Source organism: Jaculus jaculus, chromosome X, assembly GCF_020740685.1.
Source record: "Jaculus jaculus isolate mJacJac1 chromosome X, mJacJac1.mat.Y.cur, whole genome shotgun sequence".
In the NCBI taxonomy this organism is placed as follows: domain Eukaryota; kingdom Metazoa; phylum Chordata; class Mammalia; order Rodentia; family Dipodidae; genus Jaculus; species Jaculus jaculus.
The window spans coordinates 15,067,510-15,085,471 of NC_059125.1; the positions used below are offsets into that span (position 1 = coordinate 15,067,510).

General features: G+C 38.9%; 1 protein-coding gene across 2 annotated transcripts in view; it reads left to right on the forward strand.

The window, feature by feature from the left end:
* The window catches only part of Arhgap6 (Rho GTPase activating protein 6), a 567,756-nt gene that overhangs the window by 488,596 nt on the left and 61,198 nt on the right, over positions 1 to 17,962 (forward strand). The gene's annotated exons all lie outside the window — the stretch shown is intronic.

Below are 17,962 nucleotides of genomic sequence, written 5' to 3' on the forward strand. Positions count from 1 at the left end.
TCAAGAAACATCACAGGCCTCCATTTTTCACACATTTTGAAAAACAAATATCAACCTTTATTCAAACACAATGTGTGCCTAGGATAAAGACTTGTTAAACTCTCCAGGTCCCATGTAAGCCAGGTGCACAAAGGTGATACAAGTGCAAGGTTGCAAATGCACACTAGGTAGAACATGCATCTGGAGGCCCTAGAGCACCAGTTCTCTCTCTCTCTCTCTCTCTCTCTCTCCCTCTCTCTCTCTCTCTCTCTCTCTCTGTCGTGCTCTCTCTCATAAAAAAATATGGTCTATAAATGCATCTGTCAGGAGGGCCCTGGGTAAGTGTGGGTGGAGGAAGAGGAACAAAATGGATAACCTGATGAGAATATGAACAGTTTGCAGTAGGCTCCTATTAAAGTTCCCAATAAAAAATATTTTTAAAAATCGTCAATAAATAAAAATAGTAGAATTCCCTCCTATGTCTCATCCTGCTCCCCTAATGTTAACACATTATGCAACCCTGGTATATCTATATATCATAGCTAAGAAACCAACCCTGATGAGTTACTATCAATTTCAATGACAGGCTTTATTCATATTTTAATCAGTTTTCCTACTAATTCCTTTTCTGCTTCAGAATCCCATCCAGGATATTACATTAGGTTGAGGTGGATATCTTTTCATGCTTTTAAATAATAAACATTTCTCAACCCACATAGCTTCTGCAAATAGCATATCTTGGTAGTTCCAGTTTTAGGGGCTTTTAGGAGATTGTTTCAGAATCAGTTTGGGGCTGTAGTCATCTAGACTTGGAAGATCAGTTTTAAGGTTCATTCATGTGGCTATTGACAAGAGGCTTCAAATCTTTACCACTAAGTATTTTGCAAAGTGCTATTCATGACCTGATTTCTCTCTGAGAGGTGGATATAAGGTAGAACGTACCACCAAGGTGAAACTTGAGTATTCACTGATTTCATGGAAGCAGCTCATTCCACTGCTGTGAAGTTCCACTTACTGACAACATAATCTGCCTATAGTATGCTGTTGAATCCTTGTTCTGGCCAGGGATACACTAAGTTTCTTTGTGCATCATTTTTACTTCCTTAAATAAAAATAATAATAATAAAAACCATAAGCATTTAACAAACATTTATTGGTAGGCCAGAGCATTTGTAACATTGCATTTGATAACTTCACCCCTCTGTCCCTCCCTTTTTTCCCCTTCCCTTCTCCCACTTCCTTCCTTTTCTTTACTGCTCCCCTCCCTGTGCTGGGGATTGAACCTAGAGCCTTGAACATGCTAACCACATGTGCTACCCCTGAGCTACTCCACCAGAACTTCACTCATATCTATAGTTATACAAGTCTTTGAGAAACTTATTACCACCTTCTCTATTTTTAAAATATAGAAAGAGCAGAACTTTATTTCTTACAGTTCTGAATTCTGCAGAGTCTAAATCAGGGTGCTGACAAGTTCAGCGTCTGGTGATGGCTGCTCTACATTTCCGTAATGGAGCTTTGTCTTCACATGGAAGAAGGAACTAAAAGGCAAGGGGAGGGCACTTGTCTTATTTTTTTCATATCCATTTACCATCTGTACATTTTTATTCAAACCAATGCACTTATAGATGAGCTTACATTCATATTTTTTAAAAGTGAGTACTGGGAGGATGGCTCATTGTAGAGCTTGTAGTGAGTCCTTAACTTTGATCCTCAGTACTACAAATATAAACATGTAAGCAGACAAACAAAAAGGTAAGAAAGAACTCAGAGTGCTAAGTGGTGTCATGCATGCCATCATTCACCATAAATGTGGTTGCATACCTCATCTTGCCACTCAAATGAGGAATAAAACACTTCATGCAAAGAAACAGAAGGAACCTCTGTTTATCAAGGAACTTACATTTTCCTCCATTTCTGGCCTTAGGAATTTGGTGCAAAGATAACGATAGACAGGCTTCCCTTTTTCATGAATGAAAGAAAATTTCTATTTTACCCCAAATCCAACCCAATATCTAAGGTCTCCATAACTTGTAATCCTTTTGCTATGATTCCGAGATTGGCTATCAATTGTGCACGGTGACAAAGGGGAAATGGGAAGGCTTTATTCACATGGTTTGGGCCTGTCACTTCTCTCTAAATAGAGTTACATATGCAGCAGTAGTTCTTAACCCCAGCGGTATTGCTCCTTGGGGACATCTGGCAATACCCAGAAACATTATGGATGCTTACAACAGCTTGTAGATAGAGGTGAGGGTTGTGGCACAGGGAAGCTACTCATAAGGAAGTTACTTCTGGCTTACTATGTCACTGGTTCCCAGGTTCAGAGTCTTCCACATAGGTTGCATATAGTTTCTAAACCATCAGTCCCTATTCTACACTCCATATATCTTTTTTTTTAAATTTTAAAAAAAATTTATTTATTTATTTGAGAGAGACAGACACAGAGAGAAAGACAGATAGAGGAAAAGAGAGAGAGAATGGGCGTGCCAGGGCTTCCAGCCTCTGCAAATGAACTCCAGACGCGTGCACCCCCTTGTGCATCTGGCTAACGTGGGTCCTGGGGAACCGAGCCTCGAACTGGGGTCCTTAGGCTTCACAGGCAAGCGCTTAACCGCTAAGCCATCTCTCCAGCCCAACCCATATATCTTTTTTATACAATTTTCCTCACTTTTTCACTAAACTTCCCTCTTTGCTTATGAATTCCTTTGTTTTACTTTCTCTGACAGTTTATTTTTCTCATCCAACTACATATTAAGGCAGCTGTGGCTGGATAACAGTGGGGGTGGTGATGAGAAAATACTCCTCTAAACTTTTCTGAGCAAGATTTTTTCCAGGACTTGAATGAGCTAGAACCTTACTTAAGGCTCAAATGAAGTAGCAAACCCCAAGGCCTGCCATACAGTATAAATGGGTGCAGTTACCAAGCATTAGATACATATGGTGGCCTGGGGTGATTAAGGAATGTGTGATGCAAAGCTTCCAGCTCTCCTGTCTTCCTTGAGAGGCTAAGCATTCAGATATGTACAGATAATCACTAAGATTTAACACTAGGGCTCAGGTTTTCATGAACCATTGTGTGTTAAACATCAAATGCACAGTGACAGACTGGATATGGCTATTTTGTACCTCATGGGCCTTGCCTGGTTTTGTGCCAGCACCAGAGCAGGAGTTTGTCCATAGCAAGCATTTACTAATTCTTTTGTTCTTTTTAAAGTATATATTTTACTATTTATTTATTTGTTTATTTATGAAAGGGCCTTTAGCCACTGCAAATGAACTCCAGATGCATACACCATTATGCACATCTGTCTTAGGAGTATTCTGAGGAATCAAACCCAGGTCCTTAGGCTTTGCAGGCAAGCACGTTAACCACTAAGCCATTTCTCCAGCATGTATTTACTAATTCCTTATCCATCTTCATTTATTGGGAAGTCCATGTGATTTCTTTCCTCTGTTAGTCAATTTCCCTAAGAAAATGATGTAAAGGAGGGGTGATTTATCTTAGCACCTGGTTTCAGAGATTTTCATTGCTATTGAGCCGGTGTGTATTGAGGCAAAAGATCATGGAGGATATCATGTGTTAGAACCAAGTGGCTGACTTCATTACAAGCACAGATAGAAGTAGTAGAGGCCACAGACAAGATATACCCTTCCAAGCTCCCAGTGAATTACTTCCTCCAACTAGGCCATATCTCCTAGCTTCTATTAATAACCAATAATGTCATGGAACTACAAATCCATCAATGAATTAATCCACTCATTAGGTTAGAGGCCCCATGATGTAAAATCACTTACCCCAGGCCTCTGACATGTCACCCTTTTACAGGAACCGCTCATATACAAAACACAACATTCATTTTACAGTAATGTTGTTCTTCTTGAGTTCTGCTAGTAAAGGAATATAAAAGGTATTAAATGTTGATTTTATATCCTATGCCCAGATACACTTGTGAAGTGAAGCTGTTTATACCCATTTCCTGTGAAAGTAACTAAGGAAAAAGTGTCTTGCTCACCATGATAGTCTTGTGTGAGGAAAGAGGCTATGTGAGCCTTAGGTGGTTATCTATGGTTATATCAACACTTCCCAGGTAAGAGCGTCCCAAACCATCTCTTACCCTGCAGAGGCAAACTGATTAGAGAAGCAAAATAAGCCAAACCCATAAAAGCAACCACTCTATCTTTTCTCATTTGAGGGACCAAGATTTAAAATTGTGTGTGTGAGAGAGAAAGAGGGAGAAAGAGAGATGAAACTAGAAGGGATCATAAGAGAAGAGGAAGAAATCTTAAATGATATGGTAAATAGAGAGGATAAAGGAATACATATATAAGAAAGCAAAAAGAGTAGCCAACTGGGAGAGGAAAAGGAACCAAAAATGCGCAATAAAATGCTTTATTTTCTGTGCTAAACTGAAACATAAATTGTTTTAAAAGAAATGGCTGTGACTCCTCTGCATGGATATCTGAGTTCTACTCATAACCATACTCAAGATAGAGCCTTACTTAGAAAGAGCTGGATCCGGGCATGGTGCCACATGCCTTTAATCCCAGCACTCGGGAGGCAGAGGTAGGTGGATCATCGAGAGTTCAAGGCCAGCCTGAGACTCCATAGTGAATTCCAGGCCAGCCTGGGGTAGAGTGAGGCCCTACCTCGAAAAACCAAAAAAAAAAGAAATAAAGAGCTGGATTTTGACTGGATGTGGTAGCCCATGACTTTAATACGAGAACTTGGGAGGTCGAGGTAGGAGTATCACCATGAGTTAGAGGCCACCCTAAGACTACATAATTAGTTTCAGGTAAGCCTGGGATAGAATGAAACTCTTCTTTGAAAAAAACAACAAACAAAAATAAAGAGCTAGATTTTGGTTTTGAGTCAGCCTCACCACCTGCCAGTTCTGTGACTTTGGGAGGTTTTGTTTCAATCTGATTTTCATTTCTGTCAACTATAAGATTAGTAAATCAAAAACTTGCCTCTGTAGATTATGTATTGATGTATTTTAGGTAGTATTACATAAATTTGAAATTTTTGTCAAATAAAATGATATGTCAATTGGTAAATGCTCAAAACTTATCAAAGAAAGCTGGGCGTGGTGGTGCATGCCTTTAATCCCAGGACTTGGGAGGCAGAGGTAGGAGGATCGCCATGAGTTCATGGCCACTATGACACTACATAGTGAATTCCAGGTCATCCTGGGCTAGAGCAAGACCCTACCTTGAAAAACCAACAATAACAACCACAAACTAATCAAAGCAGAAAATCAGAGGCCTCTGAGAGCTCAACACTAAAGGAGACTTATAACATACACCCCAAGGCTTGGGGAACATTTGGAAGAGGAAGAGAAAGAATGTAAGGGTCACAAGGTGGGAAGGTGTGTCCTAAAGCATTGTATACACACACACACACACACACACACACACACACACAATTGTGCATTCATGACTCCAAAGTGAATACCCATAATTCCACTGAGGAGGACCCTCAGGGTAATGGGGCAAGGAGAGGGAACATAATAATATGACCAATACACAATAAGTTCTAAATATTTATGAACATTGGAGTGCTTAAAAGGCTTAAACAGGGGCTATAGAGATTGCTCAGTAGTTAAGGCCCTAGCCCATAAAGCCTGACAACCCCAGTAACTACGTAAAGCTAGATGCACAAAGCATAAGTCTGGAGTTCCTTTGCAGCAGCTGGAGGCCCTGGTGTGCCCATTCTCTGTCTCTCTCTCTCTTTCTCTCTCTCACACAAACACACACACTTTTGGATATGATAACTTTGCTTTTAATCCCAGCACTCAGGAGGTAGAGGTGGAAGGATTGCTGTGAATTTGAGGCCAGCCTGAGAGTACATAGTGAATTCCAGGACACCCTCTTCTACAGTGAGACCTTACCTAAAAAAAAAAAATAAATAAATAGAACAAAGAAAGAAAGAAAGAAAGGAAGAAAGGAAGGAAGGAAGGAAGGAAGGAAGGAAGGAAGGAAGGAAGGAAGGAAGGAGAAAGGAAGGAAGGAAGGAGAAAGAAAGAAAGAAAGAAAGAAAGAAAGAAAGAAAGAAAGAAAGAAAGAAAGAAAGAAAGAAAAAGAAAGAAGGAAAAATCTTAAACAGTATTAGTTTCACTCCACTCTTTCTCTACATTGATATTACTTTGGACATGCCAAGCCATTTCTCTGATCCCAGTGGCACATCCCTGAAATGGGTACTATATTTCTTCCACAGCATAGAGAGAGGTTAGGAGCACCTGCTTTGACCTTAGACAGTTCTGCATGCAAGTTCAGAATTTAACCACTTCCTATGGACAAAATGTTTACCCTTGCTCTACTCAGTTTCCTTGTGCATAATAGAAAGAAGAGTAGCATTGGTTACATACAGCTACTGTGAGGCTAAAATAAGACTGGATATAGTATGTATTAGCTTATGCTACTCAGTAAGTGTTCAATAAATGCTGATTATTCCTTTTATGTGCCTGTGTTATAAAGAAATTAAGGTGAGCAGATGGGTTCATAGTGATTCGAGTATTTAGAAAAGTGAAACAGGCAAGAACTATCACATAAATCATGCCTAAATGTGAGTTTCCATAAGTACAGATTTAAGTGATTTCAGTATATTATGTAATCACCAACTAGGGTCAACATACAGAAATCTCTTGACACTCCAGAAGGATCCTTGATGATCCATTTCACATAATGTCTATTCTACAAAGATAATTTTTACTCTGGTGACACAATTATTTCAATGTGAAAAATGCTGTTGTATAACTCTCATTCTCTGAAACTTAAAAGGTAGAGTGTTGTACTTCATTGTTCAAACCCTACATGAAACCTTATACTTCTTTTTATTTTTATTATTATTATTATTTGTTATGGACACAGCATGTAAACAACACACATTGGTACATCTTTACCCTCATCCAAGGCCCCCCTCTCCAAAGGGGCTTCCTCATTGGGAATGCCAGTTATCCCCATGGGGATTGTGGGTTGTGCATTGTGAGGGTAGCCATCAGTTATGGGGAAGAGGCAATGTCTCCTCATAATGTCCCAACATGTTGCTCTAACAATCTTTCTGTCCCACCCCCTTGCACAAAATTCCATGAGCTATGTTGGGTTTGTTTTAGGTCTACTTCAGTGTTGGGCTCTTGGGAGCCTCTGTGTCTCTGAATCTCTGATTTGGTAGAAGTTGAGTGTGACCTTCAGTGATGCCAACAAGTCCTCAGGGTATGCCTCACCCTGTGCTACTTAGGTGGGAGAAAAAACACTAGGAGGTATATTCTCTCCTCAAATAGCTGCTGCCCAACTACAAAAATAAACCTAATGACCAGAAAGTGCATGGAAAATGTGCCTTAGAGGAGCAGTCTTGGGTTGTTTTGTTCTCAACTCTCCTTAAGTGCCTGCTTAATATTGCCCTACCCCAAGGGATGTTCTGACTAACCACATCTTGCATGGAAGACCCTTTGTTCTAACAGCTTTTGACTAGTACATTGTGGTAGTTTGAATACAAATGTATGTCCCTATACCCTCAGGTATTAAGTTTCATTAAGATTAAAATTCCTACTTAGTCTTCAGTTAGCAGAGCCCTTCTGAAAGAGGTATGTCTCTAGGGTCTGATCTTGAGTCTAGCCCTACTAGATGTGTGGAGAGCCAGGTTAAGCTCTGGATATTCTTGCTGGTAGGTGCTGGCTTCTGTCTCTCTACTATGAATGTATTGAAATGAGCCAGCTTCTTCAACCATGATGGAGTTTCCCCTGAAATCTGTCACCCTGAACTATACCCTTTCCTCCAATAAGCTGCTTCTAGTTGGGTGCTTATGCCAGGAATGTGAAAGTGACTACAGTAGACATATGTGTCTTGCTTTCTTACTCTCTGCTATAGTATCATTTGCATCAATGAGGTGTTCCATGTAGGAAGTGGTCACCCCTGAACACATTAGGACTTTAACAGTGTCTGGTGACAGGGTGGTGCATGTAGGCCAAACCCTAGGTGTGTATTCCAAAATGTCTGTTGTCAGAACATGTTATACAAGTTCCTCCTACAAGTCATCATCATCTAAAAGGCAACAGGACACACAAGAAGCAGTTCGAAAGCATATGTCCATCACCAGTCACCCCATCAATATATTTTATTTGGAGATCATGAATTTCTCTATAACAGTTTGAATGTGTGCCCTCCAAAAGCATGTGTTGACAAATTAATCCTCTGTGCAACAATGCTAGGAAGTGGGGAGTCTAATGGAGGTACTCAGGTGGTGATCACTTTACCTTTGTGAGTGGATTAATTCTGCTTAGAAAAGAGCTTGAGGCTATAAGTTCTCTCCCCCCTCTCCCTCCCTCTCTATCTCCCTCTTTCCTTTCTTTCTTCGCTGAACATAATGTCTTCCAACATGCTACAATTCAACAAGACACTCACCACATATTATCCCTTGATCTTAAGCTAACCAGCCTCCAGACTGTGAGCTTTATAAACTCCTATTGTTTTTAAGTTGCCCAATCTGATGTATTCTGTTAAAATAGCAGAAAAGATACTAGAGCAAATGTGGGAGTACATTTATCACACTAACTGGCACCCAAGGAGCTAATTAAACATAAACTACTATGTGTGTCACATGTATTAAATATGATAGCCTCTTGATCAAGTTTTCTATGTTGTATTGTTACAAAAGGATGAGAATTCCTTCATCTACTCAAGACTCCAAGGTGAAGTTCTTATTTACTTCAAGGGAAAATAGGATTGAGAAGTTTCACTGTGTACCTCTAGTTATTTCCCCGAGGATCTGTAAAGAGAAAATGCCATGCTAAAGCACTGAATAATTTTACATTTCACCCATCTATCATTTCACATGGTTTCTCACTAATAATATTCATTTCTGTCTAGGTGATAATGATAATATTTACTTAAGATAGATAAGCATTTCATTATATGCTCTTAATCCCCAAAATAGCACTTAGGCTATAAGAAGTCATCAAGATATTGTTTGGAGTATTGGAGTGTAGGGTGCATATTATCTTCTTATGGCCATGCTAACTCTCATGCTGTTAGGAATAAAAGTAAGCAAAACTAGGCTGAGGAGTTAGCTCAGTGAAAGAGTACTTTCCTAGCATGCCTATCACCCCTAGTTCAATCCCCACCATTGATAAAAAAAAAAAGTAAAAGAAAAGAAAGAGTAATAAAACTATTAGAAAAGTTTGACATATCGCAATATAGGCTAATGTGACATACACAATGGTCTAGCAATATAGCTTTACGTGTGTATCATTGGATGAAAGCTCTCAAACTTTGTACCAGAATACTCAGGAGGGAATGGTCCTAAAGTCCTAACTGCATTCAACATTCAGTGGGTCTGGATCAGAAGTATGGAGAATTTATCTCTAACAAGATCTCCAGTAATACTAATGCTGCTGGTTTCAGAACCACGCTTTAAGAATCATCACCTTAGAGATTTTGAGAAATGAATAGAATTTAAAAAAAAAAAAGTCTTGGTCCTAATTTCCCCAAGCTAAACACAAATGTCTATCAGCAAGCAGCTCAATGGGAAAAATACCCATGGCATATCTATACAATGAAACATTACATAGACATCAATATGAATAATTTGCAGCTACCTACACACGAGATCTACAGGAAAATAGCACAAAGTGTTGGTAAGTGAAAATAAATGATGCAAGGAAAAGTAGCTTCAGTGTGATTCAATCTATATACCTTCATAAAAAAGAAAAACATAACCACTCTCTATGTATGTATGATAGTATAACTACAAAGAAAAGTCAACAATTGATTATTTAAAAATTCTGGCCAGAAGTAGACCAACTTCCGGTTAAGATGGCGGCGTAGGTACCAAGCCAAAGCAGCCTAGGGGGGAAAAAAGACCAAAAAAACTCAGCAAAATACACACTTTTACTAAAAAGTGAGGTGTATAGGAAATTGAAGTGGCAGCGGAGAAGTAGAAGAGTTCCAGAGCATCCAGAGCCTGCACAGGCAGGAAAAGTGGCTCTGGCAGTTCCGCCAACCGCCGTGGCCGTGGTGCACCAGAAAGCCGCCAGGCTTGGCTCCAGCCACAGGAAAAACCAGGTGCGGGAGCTTCCCCTCACACCGCGCTCTCCGCAACTCGGGAAACGTGAGGGGAGAGCGGCAGCGAGCAGTGGAGGAGCAGACCACGAGGTAGAAGACCGCTTGGAGCAGCGAGTGAACCAGAGCAGCTGCGGCTCCCTCCCCTCCCCCATCGCCTGAGCCCAGCTCCGGCGAACAGAACAGCAGCCCGGGACCCAGCCACGCCAACAGCGGGACCCAAGCAGGAGCAGAGTTCGGCATCAACATCAGCGGCTCCAGCACCGGTAACAGCGGCCCCAGCAGCAGCAGACCCAGGAGTGGCAGCAGTGGCAGACTCGGCAGCAGCAGCTTCAGGGGGAGCAGCGGCAGTGGACACAGCAGCAGCAGCTTCAGCAGCAGTGGTGGCTCCAGCAGTGGAAGCTACAGCAGCAGCAGAGGCAGCAGCAGCGGTGGGTCCAACAGCAACACCTTCAGCAGCAGTGGCTACAGCCCAGCAGGGGCAGATTGAGCAGCAGCAGTTCCAGCAGCAGGGGTGCTGATCTGCAGGGCCACACTTGCCAGGCTCGGTTAGCCCCACAGGAAAAGCAAGTGCCCAGCTCCAGAAATCAGAACAGCAGCCCGACGGCCCAGGCAGCAACTTTACTGAGACCGAAATCATCCAAGGTAACTGAGATTGCACCAGGGAAGGGTCTCACTTGGTCGCAAGCTGACTTGGATCCCTCAACAGACCAGAAATCTTAACCTTTTTGTTGATAGAGGATCTGGTCGTTATAATAACTACTCTTGCATACATACTTGGGGCTGTTTTTGATTGAATGTGTACAGTGTTTAGTTAAATTTTAGAATCTACCTGTATTTTACTCCACTTAGCCTGCTTGAATACTCCTATAGCAGGGAAATTCAACCCCTAAGAACATCTTTGTAGATACTCTGAGAGTCTTAAGAGCCACACCTAATACCTTAAGGTCCTACCCTGAAAATATATTACATCAAATCAATTGATACAGCTAAGAATACACAGCTAGCTAGAAAATCCAAGCATTAACTTAATCCAAGATGCAAAAATATATACATTATAACACAAGAAACACTAAAAAGCAAGACGATATAAATCCACCTAAAAGTATTAATGCATCAGAAATATCCTCCAGTGAGAAAGAGTTAGAGGAAATGCCTGAGAAAGTGTTCAAAAGAATGATTATAAATATGTTCAAAGAGGTCAAAGAACACATGAAAACAATCAAAGAAGAAATCAAAGAGGAAATCAAAGAGGAAATCAAAGGAATCAAAGAAGATGCAGGACACCAATTTAATGAAATAAAGAAGGCAACACAAGACATAAATAAAGAAATAGAAATAATAAAGAAAAACCAGTCAGAATTACTAGCAATGAAGAACACAGTTAATGAAATAAAAAACTCTGTAGAAAATCTCACCAGTAGGATGGATGAGGGAGAGGACAGAATATCTAAGCTAGAAGACCAGGTGGCAGACCTAATGCAGTCCAACAAAGAGAAAGACAAACTTATAGAAAAGTATGAGTGGGAATTTCAAGATATTCGGGACACTATGAAAAGATCCAATATAAGAATTCAGGGCATAGTAGAAGGAGAAGAACTCCAATCCAAAGGCATAGTAGGCGTCTTCAACAAAATCATAGAAGAAAATTTCCCCCAAATTGGGAAAGAGGTGCCAATGCAGATACAGGAAGCCTTTAGAACCCCAGCCAGACAAAACCCAGAAAGAACCTCTCCTTGCCATATTATAATCAAACTTCCAAACACACACACAAAAGAAAAAATATTGAAAGCAGTTAGAGAGAAAAATCAAGTTACCTACAAAAGCAAGCCCATCAGGATTACAGCAGATTATTCAACACAAACTTTTAAAGCCAGAAGGGCTTGGGGTGATATATTCCAAGTTCTGAAAGATAAGAACTGTCAACCAAGGTTACTTTATCCTGCAAAGTTATCCATTCAAATAGATGGAGAAATAAAGACATTCCATGACAAAAGCAGGTTAAAGGAGTATTTGAAGACAAAACCAGCTCTACAGAAAATACTTGATAGAATCCTCCATGCTGAACAAAAGGAAAAGCACACATATAAGGAACCTAGAAAAAACAAGCAATACTCAAATACTAGTTAACACAAGAGAGCACAGGTAGAACCAGAAACACACACACACACAAAAAATGGCAAACATAAATACACACCTTTCAATAATATCTCTTAATATCAACGGCCTCAATGCCCCAACGAAAAGACATAGATTTGCAGACTGGGTTAAAAAGCAGGATCCTACAATTTGTTGTCTCCAAGAAACTCACCTTTCTACAAAGGATAGACATTACCTTAGGGTGAAAGGTTGGAAGACAGTGTTTCAAGCAAATGGCCCTAGAAAACAAGCAGGGGTGGCTATGCTAATATCAGACAGGGTAGACGTTAGTCCGACGTTAGTCAAGAAAGATAAGGAAGGTCACTTTATATTGATTAAGGGCACACTCCAACAGGAGGACATTACAATCCTAAACATATATGCACCTAACATGGGGGCTCCCAAATTCGTCAAACAAACACTATTAGAACTACGGTCACAGATAACACCAAGCACAGTGGTAGTGGGTGACTTTAACACCCCACTCTCATCAATTGACAGGTCATCCCAGGAAAAAATAAACAGAAAGGCATCTGGACTAAATGAGGTCATCGAAGGAATGGACTTAACAGATATATACAGGACATTTCATCCAAAGGCTGCAGAATATACATTCTTTTCAGCAGCACATGGAACATTCTCTAAAATAGACCATATATTAGGACACAAAGCAAATCTTAACAAATTCAGGAAAATTGAAATAATTCCTTGCATTCTATCTGAGCACAATGGAATTAAACTACAAATCAGTAGCAAGAAAGGCTATAGAGCATACACAAAATTATGGAAACTAAACAATACACTACTAAATGATGAATGGGTCAATGAAGAAATCAAAAAGGAAATCAAAAAATTTATAGAGTCAAATGATAATGAGAACACAACATACCCAAATCTCTGGGACACAATGAAGGCAGTTCTAAGAGGTAAATTTATAGCCTTAAGTGCCTATATTAAGAAATTAGAAAGGTCGCAAGTAAACGACCTAATGCTTCGCCTTAAAGCCTTGGAAAAAGAAGAACAAGGCAAACCAAAAATCAGTAGACGGGAAGAAATAATAAAGATTAGGGCAGAAATTAATGAAATAGAAACAAAAAGAACAATCCAAAGAATTAATGAAACAAAGAGTTGGTTCTTTGAAAGGATAAACAAGATTGATAAACCCTTAGCAAATCTGACCAAAAGAAAGAGAGAAGAGACACAAATTAATAAAATCAGAGATGAACAAGGTAACATCACAACAGATTCCAGAGAAATTCAAAAAATCATAGGGACATACTATACAAGCATATACTCCACAAAGTATGAAAATCTGAAAGAAATGGATGATTTCCTTGATCTATATGACCTAACTAAATTAAATCAAAATGAGATTAATCACTTAAATAGACCTATAACAAACATGGAGATCCGAACAGTTATCAATAATCTCCCAACTAAAAAAAGCCCAGGCCCAGATGGATTCACTGCTGAATTTTACCAGACTTTTAAGGAAGAGCTAACACCATTGCTTCTTAAGCTTTTCCAGGAAATAGAAAAAGAAGGAATTCTACCAAACTCCTTCTATGAGGCCAGCATCACCCTGATACCAAAACCAGGCAAAGATAGAACAAAAAAAGAAAATTACAGACCAATCTCCCTCATGAACATAGATGCAAAAATTCTCAACAAAATATTGGCAAACAGAATACAAGAGTATATCAAAAAGATCATTCACCCTGACCAAGTAGGCTTTATCCCAGAGATGCAGGGATGGTTCAACATACGCAAATCTATAAATGTAATACATTACATAAACGGGTTGAAGGACAAAAATCACATGATCATCTCATTAGATGCAGAGAAAGCATTTGACAAAATCCAATATCCCTTCATGATAAAAGTCCTACAGAGACTGGGAATAGAAGGAACATATCTCAATATAATAAAGGCTATTTATGACAAGCCTACAGCCAACATACTACTAAATGGGGAAAAACTGGAAGCTTTTCCACTAAAATCAGGAACAAGACAAGGGTGTCCACTGTCCCCACTTCTATTTAATATAGTTTTGGAAGTCTTAGCCATAGCAATAAGGCAAGAGACACACATAAAAGGGATACAAATTGGAAAGGAAGAAATCAAGTTATTATTTGCAGATGACATGATTCTATACATAAAGGACCCTAAAGACTCTACTAGCAAGCTGTTAGAGCTGATCAAAACCTACAGCAATGTAGCAGGATACAAAATAAATACACAGAAATCAGTTGCCTTCATATATGCTAACAGCAAACACACAGAGGATGAAATCAGAGAATCACTCCCATTCACAATTCCATCAAAAAAAATAAAGTACCTTGGAATAAACCTAACCAAGGAAGTAAAGAATCTATACAATGAGAACTTTAAAACACTCAAGCGAGAAATTGCAGAAGACACTAGAAAGTGGAGAAACATCCCTTGTTCCTGGATTGGAAGAATCAATATTGTGAAAATGGCAATCTTACCTAAAGCAATCTACACATTTAATGCAATCCCTATCAAAATTCCAAAGGCTTTCTTCATGGAAATATAAAAAACAATCCAAAAATTCATTTGGAATCACAAAAAACCTCGAATATCTAAAATAATACTGAGCAACAAAAAAGAGGCTGGTGGTATCACCATACCTGATTTTAACCTATACTACAGAGCCATAGTAACATAAACAGCATAGTACTGGCACAAAAAAACACATGTAGATCAGTGGAACAGAATAGAGGACCCAAGTGTAAGCCCAAGTAGCTATAGCCACCTGATATTTGATAAAAATGCCAAAAATACTCATTGGAGAAGAGACAGCCTCTTCAGCAAATGGTGTTTTGAAAACTGGATATATATCTGCAGAAGGATGAAAATAGATTCTTCTCTCTTGCCATGCACAAGAATTAATTCCAAATGGATTAAAGACCTTAACATCAGACCAGAAACTCTGAAACTGCTAGAGGAAAAAGTAGGGGAAACCCTTCAACATATTGGTCTTGGCAAAGACTTTCTGAATACAACCCCAATTGCTCAGGCAATAAAACCACAGATTAACCACTGGGACCTAATGAAATTACAAAGATTTTGCACCACAAAGGACACAGTGAAAAAAGCAAAGAGGCAACCTACAGAATAGGAAAAAATCTTCGCCAGCTATATATCTGATAGAGGATTAATATCTAAGATATACAAAGAACTCAAAAAGTTAAATAATAAGGAATCAAACAAGCCAATCAAAAAATGGGCTATGGAGCTAAATAGAGAGTTCTCAAAGGAGGAAATATGAATGGCATATAAGCATCTAAAAAAATGTTCTACGTCACTAGTCATCAGGGAAATGCAGATTAAAACTACATTGAGATTCCATCTCACTCCTGTCAGATTGGCCACCATCATGAAAACAAATGATCATAAATGTTGGCAGGAATGTGGAAAAAAAGGAACCCTTCTGCACTGCTGGTGGGAATGCAATCTGGTCCAGCCATTGTGGAAAACAGTGTGGAGGTTCCTAAAACAGCTAGAGATTGATCTACCATATGACCCAGCTATAGCACTCCTAGGCATATATCCAAAGAACTCATGTCATTTCCTTAGAAGTACGTGCTCAACCATGTTTATTGCTGCTCAATTTATAATAGCTGGGAAATGGAACCAGCCTAGATTTCCCTCAACAGATGAGTGGATAATGAAGATGTGGCACATTTATACAATGGAGTTCTACTCAGCAATAAAGAAAAATGAAGTTATGAAATTTGCAGAAAAATGGATGGACCTGGAAAGTATTATACTAAGTGAGGTAACCCAGGCCCAGAAAGCCAAGCGCCACATGTTCTCCCTCATATGGGGATCCTAGCTACAGATGATTGGGCTTCTGCGTGAGATTGAAAATACTTAGTAGCAGAGGCCAGTAAGTTAAAAAGGAGACACAAAGGGTAGAGAAAGGAAGGGAAGAGGATACTTAATAGGTTGATATTGTACATATGTAATTACAATGAATGTAATGGGGAGGTAATATGATGGAGAATGGAATTTCAAATGGGAAAGTGTGGGGGTCGGGAGGGAGGGAATTACCATGGGATATATTTTATATTCATGGAAAATGTTAATAAAAAATAAAAAAATTAAAAAATTAAAAAAAAAATTCTGGCCAGTAATTCTATGAGAGGACAATATAGGAAACATTGGTAATTCTTTTAGACTACCAATAAGCTACATCTTAACTTGGCTGTTGAGTCTGCCACTATGCTGTCATTATTATTATTATTATTATTATTATTATTATTATTATTATTATCTAATCTGTATATTTGTATTTGCCATAATTTAAAGAGTTATTAATATTATTCTACATTAAAATATCCCCTTTCCTGTTTGCATTCTGTCTGTTGATATCTTGCTTCAATTTTTGGATCTGTGAAATGTTCATAAAAATTAATTATGGGGTTGGGAATGTAACTCAGTCGTAAAACACTTGCCTGGCATATATAAGGCTAAAAAATCAATTGGTCTTTAATAGATACATTGTTTAGTTACTCTACCCAGTCAATTATGTAACTGAATGAATTAGAGGATTTTTAATGTTGTTCCCACAGTATACATTTGGTGATATGAACTGACAATGAAGCAAGCAATAGAAAGTAAAGGCTCCGTCCATCCTGTTTAGAGGCTCTTGTGAATTTTGTGCAGTTAGTATGTCTAATCACTTGCACGTATATCATAATTCACAACAGTCCCAAATAGTGAGATCAACTTACAGATGTTGAAGAAATGAAGGCATCAGTGCTGAGAGAGATTGATGACACTTGGCCACTTTACAACTTATTTTACATGTTTTCTCCTTATAGAAATATCATGACCACAAGAGTAAAAACTTACTTTTTCAATTTGTGGGAGTAGTGTCATTTCTGGAATCTTTGAAAGTGGGAGGGAATAAACATGCCTATTAAGTATATTCTTTGGCCTCTAACAATTCACAGAGGAGGCGATATTGAGAACATCTGCAGCCCCATGAGGATCCTAGAAATGCTCACTTCTCTTTAAGAGTGCTTATTTTCATGTTGCCTACTATCAGAATCTTGTTTTTAAATGTTATTGGGTGAGATATATATATATATATATATATTTAAACATTTTTAGTGTGTCCTCTAACACAAATCTTTATCTTCCTTCTAAAAAAAATGTTTCCTTGTGGTATGGGCTGCTTCTTTGCTATTTGATTAGAGTGGATTCCTGATTCACACCTCCCTCATGTTAAGTTGACAGCTGCATTACTCTCAAAACACATTCTGGCAATGAAGGTTGGCAATATTTTATCATGACATCCAGGAATTTAATTATAGCTGCCCACCTATATGAGTGGTATCTTTCCTATTTGGTGAGTTAAACAGAATATTGAGTTCATTTGTTGTAAGCACCAGATACTAAAATGACATATTTCCAAAGTATCACAGTGAAACATTGGAACCAACCCCGAAATCCATTGATATTAAAATGATTCGATTATGGTACAACCATACTATAGAATATTCTGTGGCCCTCTGTGCCCAAAGAAAGTAGACTTCAACTTGTGGGGATGTGCTAGGCTGCACATTGGGCATTTTATACACATTGTTTTCTTTAATTTTCACAAGACCACAGAAATTTCATTTTATACACGAAGACACTGAGACTTGTCCAAAGTCACACCATTTGTAAATGATACAGCACTAGTTATAGCCTGAGTTCTGTGGACCATCAAATCCTTTTCCTTATCCAATTATACTGTAGTAGCTCATGATGTCAA